Raw genomic sequence first — 15,271 nt, 5'->3', positions numbered from 1 at the left:
AGCATTCACTTAAAACATTAGGCCTAGTATTTTATGTGTGCCTGTAATCTCAGATATGGGGAGTGGAGTCAAGTTGGGAGGGGGGCCCTCCGGTTCAGTGAGAGATTTTATTCTGAAGAGAATAAGGTGAGCGTGACAGAGGATACCTGACATCTTCCCCTGCCCACTGTGTGACGGCATATGGACACAAACACTGGCACATTCCTGTGCATGCCCTGCACATTCGGCCCACACTCGTGTTTTTAAATGTATGTTTAGAATGTACAAAGGGGAACCCAGCTCCATACATTTTTATAATGAACAGGAGCCCCAGTTGCAAGAAGACATGGGAACAATGGCCCAAAGCTTGCTACAAACAGAGGCAGAAATCTCTTTCCTTTTACATGACTCATTTTGGATAACGCTGCCTTCTGTGTTTCTCAGAAGTCCCTCTCCAGGATTGTGCTGGGAGGCAACCCAGGGAGGGAACAGGAGGAGGCTTCAAGGTCTCCCCCAGAAGAGTCTCTGCAGGTTGTCAGAAGGAGTGAATAACAATACAGCACTTCTGTTTACATTTGAATTTCAGACTAGTGGCAACTTTTTTCCTAAGGCTGGACAGTAACCCTGGCTGCTTCTCTGTAACTTTTACTTTTCTTCTTCCTATCTCATTTCTCACTTATGCTTTCCTTAACGCCTTGACTTCCCCTCTCCCAACACTTTGGCCTTCTTTACTCCAAGGCGCTTCCCCCCACCGTGTGGCTGCTTGGTGGCCAAGTGAGTGACCTTCATGGCTACTTAAACGGCATGGCTTTTTCCCTTCTCTCCCCCAAGCAGCCGCTGAAGTTTATGCTTTGGTGGCCCTCAAGTTTTTCTCTCAAAATAATCCAATAAAAGAAAGGGGGTTTGGACTCAGATCTGCACCTGGCTCACCTTTTCATTCATTAGATGGGAATTAACACGGAGACCATGGAGCGCTCAGTCCTAAACAGGATGTCTTCATCAAACCCTTCTCTCAGGGCTCAGGGAACTATGTGGAAGAGGAGGCACAAACATTGCAGAGGTGACTCCAAAGAAACAGCGCCCTCCTGGTACAATACGACCCGCGCACAAACGAACCCACAAAGACAGATTCAAGGCAGACAGCTCCCAGCACTGAGGGGGGGGAGGTGGGCACAGGTTCCCATTCCTGACCGAGAAGCTATCTGCTATTGATACCTACTGTCTTGTCCAGTGGGTTTATCTGGAGACGGTAACCACAGCTCAGAGTGGGCCTCCTGCCTTAGAGTAGACGGCCAACACAAAATGAGATCAGTAGTGCTTTTTGGTAACTTTTTGTCCCCTGTAGCTTTGAACGTTTTTGTCTTGTTGGTTTTTTGCTTACATATTTTGTTTTCTGAGTTTCTGTTTCTGTTGTGGGAGTTTCTTTCTTTCTTTCTTTCTTTCTTTTTTTTTTTTTAGAGAAAGAATGGATATGGAGCTGGGTGGGTGGAGAGGTAGGGAGGATTTGGGAGGCAGCCGGAAAAGGGAAAGTGTGATCAGAATATACTGTATGAAACCAATTGTTTTTCAATTAAAAATTTTAATAACATTGCTCTTGAGCTTTCACTTGAGTTCATGCATAGATTCTTTTCTTAATGAGACTAAGAACCCCCAAAAGGGAACCTCTATTTTTCCTGTATCACAACCTTGTGGATGAGCGATTAATTTTTTCCCAGGAAGTCTCTGTACTGAAATTGTGAAAATATCATGAATTTTAGAATCAAATGTGTTTGGGATTGGATCCTGGTCCTTCTTGTACCAGCCATGTGGTTTTGAGAAGGTTGTATGATTTGTGAGCCTTACTGAACTTATGAATCTAATTTAGGTGGCTGAAGGGATTAAGTAGCCATGACAGTTACTATTGTCAAGTTGGCATGGTGTAGAGTCAGCTGAGACAAGCTGCTGAGCATGGCCATGAGAGAGCACATAGATCAGACTGACGGAGGTTAGGCCGGATGTGAGTGGTGCGATGCATTCCCTGGATGAGGGCATGTTCTCATTGCTCTCTGTCTCTAGACTGCAGATATAAAGTGACCAGCCACCTTACATTCCTATCCCCATGATGTCTCCACCATAATAGGCTGTCCCCTCCAACTGTGAGCTTAAAATCAATCTGTCCTTCGCCAAGGTGCTGGGGTTAGAGCACCAAAGTAGCTAGCAGAGTGGAGCGGTGATATAATATTCCCAGCACCTCCCTGGAACGAATAAAATGGCCATTGGACCGTAGTGCAGAAGGAATCTGTGTGTTTGGCTTACCTTGGTTCTGATTCAGGTTTCTGGTCTATAGGCTGCAGAACTTTAGGATGCTCTGATTTTCAGTTCCTAGGTGCCCTTGACTGCTGTATTGTTACCCAAGGCCAGAAGCACACAGAGTTTAGGGATTTAGAGGAATAAGGTCAATCTTCTCGTTGTGTAAGAATCCCAGGCCTTGCTCTCCAAGTCACCCAGGTCATTCAGATGGCCTGGAGAAGCCTGGCACAGAGGAATGGCATAGGTGCAGATCTGAGGTCAGCTCCAGCTGGATGAGCTCAAGTGCAATGGGGCAACTTGGTCCAGGCCTGCTGGTGATGGCCATTCCCTAAGCATGGACCCATGCTTTTATCCTCTCTTTCATGACTCTTTTCAATAGAAAATGTATACTACAGAGAATGAAGGAAGGGGAGGAAAGAGGAGTATGACTCATAAGTGTTCACAAAGTGTTGGAGTTCTAATCAAGGCTGTGTGATTGTAGACAACACTATTCAGTAATGGCTCTGGCCTTCACATTCCATAAAGGGCTACCCTTCTGGAGTAGCTTTCCTTATTCTGGGACTTGTGTTTTCCAAGTTTAGGTCTCTAGACTTCCCGTCAATTCCACAAGCTACTATATATTCTCTAATAAATTCTTGTACCTACTGTTTGTATCTGAAAGCACCAATATTTTAATATTAAGTGGAACCCACATTTTAAGTAGGTGTCTAATATTAGACTGGTGAGGTGATTCAGCACTTGCCATCAAGCCCACATGGTGGAGGGAGAGAAAGGATTCTTAAAAACTGTCCTCTGACATCCATACATGTGTGGTAACACACACACACACACACACACACACACACACACACACACACACACACACCCTACAGAGTACATATACTCATGCCTCTAGAAAAAGTCAACATATTTTAATTAGTTTTATTTGCTAGCTCTAGCATCTCTTTGAACTAAAATGATCTTCCGAGGCAGCTGCATATTCTTTCATGAAAACAGAACTGTCAAAAGAGCAGTGGATTTAATTGAAATAAATTGTCATCTCCTGGGAAATTCTGAGGCCAACACAGAGAGGACAGACATTTATTATGGGCTAGCATTGCGTCTCTGCAAAGCTTAACTTAATATCTCCCCAAATTAATGTTCTGAGACAGACCAGCCTTCCCAGACTTCTTGGTTAATCCAATTCCTCTCCCACTCTCTCTGCCTCCTGGTCTGTTGAAGATGCTCTGACCATTTCTCACTTTCCAATTACTGAGGAAACCTACATTTCCTTTGAAAGATGGAACCATGCCGTCTTTAGATGTCCCTCAGATTCTGGGAACCCCACATTTGTTGAGGTTACTGTCCTGTCCCCAGGTTCACACCCCAGTGAGCTCAATGGAGCCTGTGCTTGAGCTCAGTGTTCTGATGTTCTGTCATACTCTACTGTAGGGTTGGCTGCATCCTGCCGGTCAATCATATTGACAGCTGGTAGAAGAAATAGTTTTTTCATAGGGTTTGAGTCCAAAGTATGGTGGGCCTTTATCCTCTTCTTCACGGCTCTATTTAAAAGAAAATGTATAAAATTGAGGAGAATGAAGGGAAGAGGAGTGCAGCTCACAAGCCCCCAGCATTCGCAGTGCGTTGGAGTTCTAATCATGGCTGTCTGATCATAGGTAACTGCCATTTATTTAGAAATTGCTCTGGGCCACACATTCCATAAAGTGCTAAGCACAGTTATGTAATATGCTTTAATTCTCTCAATGACTCGATGAAATAAATATTAGCCTGTTTTACAAAGAGGGGAGCAGGAGCACAGAGCGGGGGGAGAAACCTGGCCCATTTCATAAAAGCGGACGTATTTCTCTGAGCATGCTGCTCTCAAGCATCCTCATGCTGCTCTCATGGCTGCTGGACAATACGACACGTACGGCAACTGGATTGGTCCAAAGAACCCTGGGAGCATTTAAATAGTTCTCCCAAAGATGTCTGCTTCCTGGAGGTGAATATGCACAGTCACAACTGACCAAACAAGTACCTGTGTGGTCCTTAGCTATAAGAGATCTGTGTATCACAAAAATATTACAAATAGACTGCCCGCTTTCTCATCTCTAGATGGCTATGCTAGGTTACGCAGAGAACGAGGATTGAGGTTATATATGGAACTAGGTTTGCCATCTGCTGTTTTTTGAAATGGGGAGATTGTCTTGGGTTTTCTAGGTGAACAGAGGTCCTTAGCAGTTTAGAGACAGATGTGAAGATGGTGCATTGCTGGCTTTGAAGATGAAGGAAGGGAACCACTAATCAAGGGGTGCAGGCAGCTGCTGTGAGCTGAGAATGGCAGGAAACAGCTTGTTCCCTACAGCCTTCCAAAGGAGCCCAGCCTGATAAAATGTGATCTTAGCCAAGCAACTCAATGTGGATCTGTGGCTTGCACTACCATGAGGAGGCTCATACACTTTTATTTGTTTATTTGTTTATATCTACACTGTGTTTCATGTAGCTCAGGCTGGCCTTAACCTCCCTATATAAGCAAAGATGACTGTGAATGACTGATCTTTCTGCATTCGCTTCTCAAGTGCTGGGACTAAAGGCATGGGCCACCATGCCAGGCTATGTGTATTGTTTTAAAGCACAAAGTCTCTGTAGAATTGTTATAGTGATGGGAGAAATTTAACTTAAGAGTCCTGCCCTAGGAGACGTTCAAAAGATGGGAGGTAGAGAGAGGAGGCAGAAAGGACAGTAGCTACCTGGTTGGATCTGGCTGGGAATGGACACTGGGAACAAGCTGGGATGAATCCTCTCTGCCATGATAAAAACATTTTGCCTGGAAGTATTAATCACCAAGTGATGACAGTTTAAAATTCATTAGGACTAGCTGGGTGTGGTAGTGTACGCCTTTAATCCCAGCACTCAAGGAGTCAAAGGCAGGCAGATTGCTGTGATTTCAAGGCCTACAACCAAGGCTACACAGAGAAACCCTGTCTTGAAAAACAAACAAAACAAAACATATTATTAGGACTCTGTCTTAGTTAGAATTCCTATTTTTGTGGTGAAACAGTATGACCAAAACAACTCAGGGAGAAAAGGGTTAGGACAGGTATTTAAACAGGGTCGGAATCTGGAGGCAGGAACCGTTGCAAAGGCCACGGAGGGGAGTTGCTTACTGGTGTGTTCCTCGTGGCTTGTTTTCTTATAGAACCTAGGACGGATAGCCCAGAGCACCACCCACAATGGGCTGGGCCTTTCCCCACAAACACCAATTAAGGAAATGGCCTACAGGCTTGCTTATCTACAGCCTGATCTTATGAAGGCATTTTCTCAATTAAGGTTTCCTCCTTTCAGTTGACTCTAGCTTGTGTCTGGAACTCTCTAGCAGTTCCCAGAGGCCTGACCCAACTAAGGCAACTGCCCCGCTACACCCCTTGTGCTGGTTCTTGGGACACCAGCCTAAAAGGAAGAGAGGGTCAAAGAGAAAAGAGAACTTCTTCCAGATGAGCCAGAAGGCAAAGGAGGTGCCAGGCTGGAGTCCTGCCAGTGCCTGTATGGCGAAGGAGTGTTCTGGAAATCCCTCACACAACTTCTGCTTACTTGATTTAGTCAGAACTAGTTTATATGACTTCATCTGACCACAGGGGAAATGAGTCATTTTTATTTTATTGTCACAGCAGTAGATCACAACCAGGATCAATCTGTCAGTAAGAAACAGGGGAGACTGGTTGTTAGGAGGCAGTGTTGTAGTTACCTAGAGAGGACGCTGAGCCCTGGAGGGACATTCTCTGTACTTTCCCAAGGCTCTTGTTATGTAGCTGTTCACTTCATTACCTTAAAGGCGTACATGGTGGGCGTGGTGGCTCGTGCCAAACTGCAGCACTCAGAACACTGAGGCAAGATGGTTGAGTCTGAGGCCAGCCTGTGCTCCAGTGTTAAGAGCCTGCTTCAGAACATCCACAGCCTTTAAGTAACTTTCTTGAATACTGTAAATCAGACCACTCACCAGTATTGGAGCATGGTGTCCATCCCAGAAACACCACTTTTTGTGTTGGTGTGGAACACTGTGGATGGAGTCCAGGGCCTCACACATGCTAGACAAATGCTCTACGATTGAGCCACACCACTCCTAGCTCACACCATTTTTTTGTGGGTCTCTAAGTTATGCACAGCAATGAGTATCCTTTTAAAATTATTCAAAAGCAGTTTGCTTATTAGTTTTTTTTGTTTTAGGTAAAGAAAACACTAAGCTTTGTTCCTGAAAAATCTTTCCATGAATACCAAAGACACCTCCTTTTCCTCAATCCAGAAGTGGCTGTAAAATGATCACAACCCAGAATTATCTTAAGAGTTAAACAAGTATTTTACGAATTATACACGTGTGCTTGGCAAAGAAGACATTTGTGCCAAGCAGCAATTGTCAGTTTTCTAACATCAATAATCTTACTCATTTCATAAATTAGAAAATGAAAAAAGTAGATGGTTCTGATAGTATAGTGTGGTATTGTGACACATACATACATTGAAGAATGGCCACATTTAGCAATTATTTTGTGTATGAACATACATTATTATTATTATTATTTTATACATGAGAACATTTACAATAGACTCTCTTGGTGGATTTTGTGACTACTCTAGCCATGGTAAAGTACAGCAGATCTTCTGAACTTACTCCTACTGCCTGCCTGCCTGAAATTTTGGGACCTTTGACTCACATATCCCCAAACCTTCCACCTTCTAGAAGCAGTGAGTAATCACCATTTTCATCTGTTTCTAGGTTAGTAGTGATTTTTTTGAAGAACTTCTGTCTTCATGGGAATATAATGTATCAAAAGGGTAACTCTCTTTGAAATTTTTTAATTCTGTGAAAACTTTAAGGTATCTTTTATTAGGGCCAGGTGCTGTAGTGCACTCAGGGAGGCAGAGGCAGGCAGATCTCGGTGAATTTGAGGTCAGCCTGGTCTACAAAGCAAGTACAGGACAGCCAACACTACACAAAGAAACTCTGCCTCAAAAAACAAAAAAACAAACAAAAAAAACCCCAAACAAACAAACAAACAAACAAACAGGTATCATTTGTTAAGCAACTGACTACTCTGATAAAAAAAAATTATACAATGGAACTGTACTGATATCTCAAACAATAGTTCCCATTTGTGTTCTGCTGGCTTTCATAAATAAATTAAAATGAGAGGTAGAAGCAGAGACCTAGGACACGGAGTGACTGTGTTAGTTAGCTTCAACTGTCAACTAGAGACACGTGAGAAGGGAGTCTAAATGTAGTGATTGCCCAGATCAGATTGCCTTGTGAGCATATCTTCGGGGGATTGTCTTCACTGATGACTGATAGAGAAGAGCCATTCCCTGGAAAGTTTCATTCCCTGGGCAGATCATGACAGCATAAGAAAATTAAAACAAGTTAAACATGAGCTTGAGAACCAGCCAGCAGCATTCCTGAATGGGTTCTGGTTCCTGCTTGAGATCCTGCACTGATGGACTGTGAGCTTCCTTATGTTGCTTTCGTAAGAATATTTTATGGTGGCAACAGAGATGAAACTAGAACAATGATTTGCTGACCCTTAGAGCTTCCTTCTGTGTCTAACAACACATTGGCCATTGGAGAAAGTCTCATTATCTGTAAGTGAAAAAGTGCTATATGCATTTGTTTCCAAAATGAGTCATAGTTGGGTGCAGCTGGACTCAAGTTTTCCAAAAGGTTTTCCAGAGTCTATGTGTGTCATCTTGGCATTTCAGAGTTGGTGTGAATCTACCAAAAGCACTCTTTCTGTATCTCCATGCCATTGGAGGTAAAATGAGACCAGACCTGTGGAAGCAGAACAATAGGAATGCAACAAGGGCAGTGTTGTTCTCAGTATTCCCCCTGCACTTCGGATTCAACCTTACTGGAAAAGGACTACACAACTAAAAATGCCACTTGAATGAAAATGGAGAGCGAACGTTTGTGAACATGCTTTAAGCACAGGCAGCCTTTGTGTATATTAACCTCACACCCTCAGAGAAGTAAGAGAGAAAGCTCTCGGCCTTGCAGTGCCAAAGCTTTACCATTCTAACAGCATGATGGCATGAAACTACTTTAAGGTTGATAAAGTAATACGTGGCACATGCAAGATGAAATCTGTCTGAAGTGTTTGTCCTTGTGTGATCAGAACACTGTATGCAAATGAAAGATTCAGGAAGGAAGAAAACTGAATATTTGGAAGAGTAGAAAAATTTAGGGGACTTTTAAATGCAGAGAAAGCAAAACAGGTCTAAGATCCAAATAAGATAAAAGATACAAACGAAAGAGCATGCAGACAGCGTCCTGTCAAGATCTGGGTCTTGCTAGGGTCTCGGGACAGAGGTGATCTACTGGCTTTATATTTAGTAAAAGGAATATAGATTCTGTCCCTATTAGACAGCCAGACATATGTAGGAAGAAGAAGAGAACTGTTAAGAGGAGGAAAATGCAGAAAAAGAAAGGAATAGAAGTCCCAAACATCGCAAAAGTTCATTTTCTCCATGACTGGAAAATTTGTCCTCTTCCCACCATGGACTTCTCCACCAGGGCATTTATGGGGCCCTGAACCAAGAAGCAAGGGCAGGTGGCATCGCTAACGTACAGTGATTTGTAAAAAGTAGACATGCTTTGTCTTAGTTGTACTATTTCCATTTTTATAAGGCTGAGGGAGGGACCTGTTAGCCAGGGCCTCACTGTTTTGTAACTCTCTTCTATTTTAAATACTGCAGTTAGCTGTAATTATAATAATTTGATTCCCAGAACTAAAGCGATTTGTTTTTCTAGATTCTTCTATGTGCCATTGCTCCCTAGTAAGTGGCCATCCAGAGAAGATGTTTACTGATCACCTTATGTTATATATTCTTGGAGAGAACTGAGTCTTCCTCTCCTAGCACCCCCAAGAGCTGTCAGTAGCTCCTCATGTTGGGGTAGAACTTTGTATCCTATACCCTCTCTGTGATGGAGTTTGTTCTGGATTTAGTTTGCATAGGTCTTGCCATACCGCTGTGAGTTCACATGTGATTCTGCCCTTCTGCACCCAGAAGACATGGTTCCCTTATAGCTATCCACTGCCTCTAGCTTTTACTCTCCTTATGTCACTCCTTTCTCAGTGACCCCTAAGTCTTTGAGGGGAGGGAATATGTTACATTTATGACTGAATATTCTTTAGTAACTTCTCTTCACCCTGGCCAGTCATGGATTTCTGTATTGATCACCATTGACTTTAAACAGAGCTTCTCTGATAGAGGTTGAAAGATGCCTAAATTTATGAGTATCATGGTATGTTTTTAAGAGTTGGTTTACTACGAGGTCTGATTAGCAGAATAGTAGCAGTGAATTGTATCCAAGGGCCTAGAATCTAGCTAGGCCTAGGTTCTTAGCCTGACAATGGTGAGATATTGCTTTTACTCTTTGAAGAACATCTTAAATTCAAGCAGAAAATGGCTGGTTGACTCCATGCCATTCGTGTCACTAGTTTACGCGTGGTCAATGCCTTCCCAGGCCAGTGATTATCGTATCTCACAGGGTTCACAGTTGGGTAAGAGCGATGACTGCTTTTCTCCTTCAGTAACACGTATAGCACCTCCTATTACTATGAAGGCTAGCCAGTCGAAATGTTCGCTTTGAATGTGTAGATATGTTTCATCTGTAATGCACATAGAGGCCAGGTTGAACTAAGGGCGTTCAAGGGAGGAGAGAGAACATGCACTTGTACGAAGGGTTAAATAGAAATTATGGAACAGAAAGTGATTAGCTACTGTGAGGGAAGAGGTGGGGGAGGAAGGAAACGGGAAGGATTAAATAATGTGAGTCTTGTTTAAAATAAAAAAAAGTCATATGGAAACCTGAAATTGTAGACGCTTCCTAAACTGTATCTTTGCACAGGCATAAAAAGTTACAGTGGAGTTACCTTATAACAGGCCACAGTGCCCCTACTAGTCACCAGAGGCTAGCAAACAAACTGCTCATTGGTGGGTTACTTTTAGGAGCTGTCGGCCCGTGGGGTGCCAAAGACAACCCCCTACATGTTACAGCTGCTGCCATTGCTCTTGGTTGCCCCGCAGAGCTTGACAATGAGACCCTATTGCTGATGACCCTGCATGCTTGAGTACCAGAACATGGACAAATCAAGCTGGCGCTGACCTTCCATTCCTTAACTGTCTACTTGCTCTTTTCCTCCAGCAATGGCAGAACAAAAGAAGAAAGCCTTTCACCCCTTTCCCAGGCCCTTCCTCTGAAACCTTTAGGACTTTCACTTTGTCACGTGGCCTCAAACTCCCCTCAGAGTCCTCCCCATGTTGCTGTCTGTCTGGGGCATTCATAACCTTGAACGAATCTATTACCTAAAAAAGACAGTCTAGCTCAGTATCCCCCTTGATCCTCAAATCCAAAGCCTTTCAGAACCCAGGGTCTTGCCCATGCTAAGTGCATGTTCTAGCACAATCCTATGCTTGCAAACTTTTTTTTTTATTTATTTTTATTTTTATTTTTTTCAATGCAGTTTATTCAGGAACCTTGCACAATCATCAGACCCTGGGGAAAGCCAGCCCACAGCTTAAATAGCCTCTGGGTAGCCAACCCCAGCGTGCCACGTGGGCAATGCAGATAGGTCCACATACATGGAAGCAAGCCAGATCCTCGGCCTTAGCCAAATGTGGAGTTGTTCATGACAGAGAGCACTCACCATCAGGAAGGTGGAAGGCGGAAACCAGCTCCATCTTTAAGGCACGGCATTACGCAGCTCTCTACAGTTTTCCCTTTTTGTTTTAGACACATCAGGCAAGAATTCCCTACATGTGAAATCCTGTTGCTTCCTTGGGAGCTCTGTCCCCTGTTCTGCTTTTGGCATACCACTTGATGCCCTTGGGTCGTAGGAAACAAGCCTTTTTCAGCTGTAATTCCATGAGGGTGTTTGGAGGGCGGAGCAGAGGGTGTCTGCACTCTGAAGGTAACGATGGTGTGTTCCCAGCTTAACTCCGCTCTTGCTGTCTATAAGCCTCCGATCACTTCACTGCCTGCTTTCAGTGCTTGTGTTCCTGAAGTTTGTGATCGGTGAAAAGGATCCAGAATGAGAGCAGCACCCCTAAACCACAGTGCAGATTAACATCTTACTGGCCCCTCTAGCTCATAATCTAACTAGGGTAGGGAGAAAAATGAGGATTTTTTTTTCTCTACCTTCCAAAGCACTTTTACGTTTCCTGAAGGGCTTTCCAACTCTAAAATTAAGCAGATGTCTGCCTCTCTCTTAAACAAAGAACACTGAAAAGCACAACAGGAGTGGGTGAATAACTCAGTGGACAAGTACATTCATCACAAGTACGAGGACTCAAGTTCAAATCCCCAGCACCCATCCAAAATGCCCAGTGCAGCAGCTGTAATCCCAGCCCATGGGGAAGGGAACCCTGTCTCAGAAAGTAAAGTGGAGAGTGACCCAGAAAAGTGCCTGACATTGCATGCACGAATACACACACACACACACAAACACACACACACACACACACACACACACACACACACACACAAATGCATCCATCAGAAAAGATTTAATTTGTTAAAGGCTGTGTTTCTATAAAATGAGATACAGTAGGTCAAAGAACAACAGGAGGCAGCTAAGCTTCTACTAGTTAAAAGCAGCTGTGCTTTCATCCATCTCTGCAAATTGAATACCTAGCACCCACCCAGTTTCGGGAACTGTTACTGAATAAATGAACGGCTGTCTAGATAATCAGAGTAGTATTTTTTTTTCTTGAAGATCATTAAAGTTTAGGCTTTTTTATTTTTTACATATGTGAATTTATTTTCTAACTCTCAACAGTACATTTTTGTTACACGTAGTTTTCCAAAATTCTAAGTGAACCCCCAAAGCACTTCAGCCTCTTCCGTGTAATATATCTGCATATCCACCACCACCAGTGTGTTGCCTACACTTCTAGGACCTGGGAATAGAGTAAGTGGTACAGAAGACACTCACATTTTCTGGGGGTAGGCCAGGGTAATGCCTTGGGAGTCTCAAATGTTGGTGTGTGACAACCTTTCTGTGCTTTTCTCTCCTGTGTTCTCTGCTGCCTTCCCCAGGTTTGATATCGGGGAGATTTGATCATCCAGAGGAAATTAAGTACTTTTATATCAAATTGCATTACAATAAATATTCCAAATACTTTCTTTTAGGATTGTTATAAGTCCTTGTTGAGGCCTCTGAATATGGACAGCAAATGGACGTGACCACCCCTTTCTGACTACCAGCCCTGAATCCCTCTACCCAACATCATAATATTTTGTGCTTCTCCCCACCACCAAAGGTGGAGAATGGCAAGAACAATAATAAGCCCACCTGAACGAGGTGGCCAGCCAGGGACATCTGTTCCCAGTCTCCACCAAGGACCCTTCATTATGATCTTCATCTGTCTCTATCCCAACTTCCTCAAAGAACTGCTTCTTGCTCTTGGGGTGTCCTTCAAGGATTGCATCACGCAGCTCTGTGGTCACTCTCTTCCACTTTCTCCACTCTTTACAATACTTCTGCCTGTCTCTGCACACCTCCTCTTTCTCTTCTGGAGTGACATCGTTGGTAGCTGCTTTGAATTTCTTCAGTCTCTCTGTGCAGTGAGCACATTCCTCTTTTTAGCTCCTGGATCTCTTTCTGCATCCCAGGAGTGGTCCGCGCACTTGTTAATTCCTTCAGCTCAGCCTCCATGTGGCGGCAGCTTTGCTGTAAGCTCTGCACCTTAGCAGTGAGGGCTATGGAAGTCAGCATCATTCACTGTCTCAAACTGGTCCTGATGGGCAAAATAAATCTTCTGCTTGCAGTACATCTTCTCCTTGATTTTGCCTTGCTGGACCAGCTGATCCAGCTCCTTCACCACCGGAGCCTTGTCCATGTTCCTTCTGCAGGTACCTCATGACGATCCCTGGGGCTCTGGCCGCTACCTCAGAATGGCTTTTACTCATGGCCTTTCCTGCCACCAAACTCAGGACAGCCCCCTAGGCTTTGCTTTTCAATCTGGAGGCATAGGTCTTGCTTCTTACCATGAAAGAAAGAAAGAAAAAAAAAAAAAAGACTCCAGCCATAACTATAACTGAGATATAAGGTCCAACATGAGACCTAAAGTTGGATGCAGAACTCCTTTGTTTTAAGTTGTATTTGATGTTTTGAGAGGATTCAGAAGCATGATGAACTTTGGAATATTTAATCTAAACAATTTACCTTCCTGAGAAGTGGCAACATCCAAACAGATGTTAGTTTACAATGACAAAACACCTGAAAAAATCAACTCCTAAGGAAGAGAGTTATTTCTCTTATTATTATTGTATATATGTGGTGATGGTGCTGCTGCTGCTGGTGGTGGTGGGGTGTTTGTGTGTGTGTGTGTGTGTGTGTGTGTGTGTGTGTGTGTACTGGATGCACATGGAAGTCAAAGAACAACATTCCAGAGTTGTCTCTCTTTTTTTATCTCAGGGGAGGATTCTGCGGTAAGCACAATCCACTGGGCCATCTTGTTGGTCCAGAAGCATTAGATTTAAGTCTCAATCTAAAACAGTTACTTATTCCTGGTGCTTTGGGCCTACGGCAGCACAATGATAGACACACATGGTAGATGGATGTTCATCTCACCGTGCCTGTGAAGGAAGGAGAGGGAAAGGAGCTGGAATGTCAACATCCGCTACAAGGGCCCACCCTCCAAAGATGTTACTTCCTCTCCCTGGCCCTTCCTCGAAAAGGCTCTACCACCTTTAAGCACCTCAGAATAGAGACTGACCCCTGAACACGTGAACCTTGGGGGCATATTTAAGACATGCATAACATAGTGGAAGTGTTAATGGTTTTACTGTTCATGTGACCATAATCAAATAAATTAGGAAAACAAATTGGGGGTCCTACTTTCATGGACTGACACTGAAAGGTGGTTGGTTGCCTACGTGGGTCTTGGGTTGGCCCTGGCATGGCCCTGGCACGGGGATGCCAGATCAGAGTTTTAGAGTCCTTATGAGATTGACTCCTCTGCTCTCCAGCCTAACATTCTGCCCAATTCAGGCATTTCTACTGCAGCAGCCCCAGCAGCAGGTGGCAGCCTTGCCCATGACTGAAGTCTCTTGGTGACAGACCACTTTTTCCACCACATTCCATGCCACTGATAAATAGTTCTAGAAAGCAGGATCTTACTAATGATGTTGCAATGAATGCTTCTCACCAGCAACTCCAAGTTTGCATCCTGGACCTCTTCAGTTTAATCTTTATACTTGTCTTATCTGACTGTTTTTCCTGACATTAAGCTCATTAGCTTTTGCAGTGGTTGGCAGGACCAGCTGGCGCTTTGCATCAGCCGAGAGTGTTTTGGTTTGGGAAGAGCCTCACAGAACTGTAATTTGTGACAATCGTGATGCAGAACGTGGGACTGGGAATGTTGCTCAGTGGGAGAACAATTCCCTGACATCCACAAGGCCCTGGGTTCTATTTCAAGAGCCAAAAGAGTATGTGAGTGCACATGAATAGCACAGGACTAGATGGCAAGCGTGAGTTAGCTTTTGGGTTTTCTGCTGGGGTGCTTTTCCATCTAATGGATTATCGCTACCTTTGTCTTCCATGCAGGATACTGCAGGAGGCTAATCCTGAGTTAGAACATCACTCCGGTGTCCTTGTCTTTTAAGTCCTGGTTCATGTACATGAATAGTAGACTTTACAGAAGCTTTCAGAGGGGAAGGAAAAGGAGAGAGAGAGAGAGAGAGAGAGAGAGAGAGAGAGAGAGAGAGAGAATGAACCAACCAAGGATATAAGGAGATATTCCACAGAGCTAGTCCCTAATACCTATTTCTTGTTAATTCTCTAGCTCTGTGGTAGACATTTATTCAAGTCCTCCTACTTAATCCTTGCAGAATGCAACACTTCCTCTGGCACCATGGTGGGCTCTGGAGGCACAAAGACTGCAAGCATTTGAGCTATACAAGAACAGCTCTCCTGAGTCTGCACGTGTAAACCTATTTGTCTTAAGCATCCAGATACATGATTTTGAATTT

General features: G+C 43.8%; 1 pseudogene; it reads right to left on the bottom strand.

Annotated features, from left to right (window-relative positions):
- Nucleotides 1–3,719: 3,719 nt before the first annotated feature.
- LOC110560941 (homologous-pairing protein 2 homolog) lies at nucleotides 3,720–13,207 on the bottom strand (annotated as a pseudogene).
- Between the last annotated feature and the right edge of the window lie 2,064 nt (nucleotides 13,208–15,271).

Source organism: Meriones unguiculatus, chromosome 11 (assembly GCF_030254825.1).
Source record: "Meriones unguiculatus strain TT.TT164.6M chromosome 11, Bangor_MerUng_6.1, whole genome shotgun sequence".
Lineage (NCBI taxonomy): Eukaryota > Metazoa > Chordata > Mammalia > Rodentia > Muridae > Meriones > Meriones unguiculatus.
The sequence above is the reverse complement of the archived record's forward strand: the minus strand, read 5'-3'. Positions and strand labels throughout refer to the sequence as shown.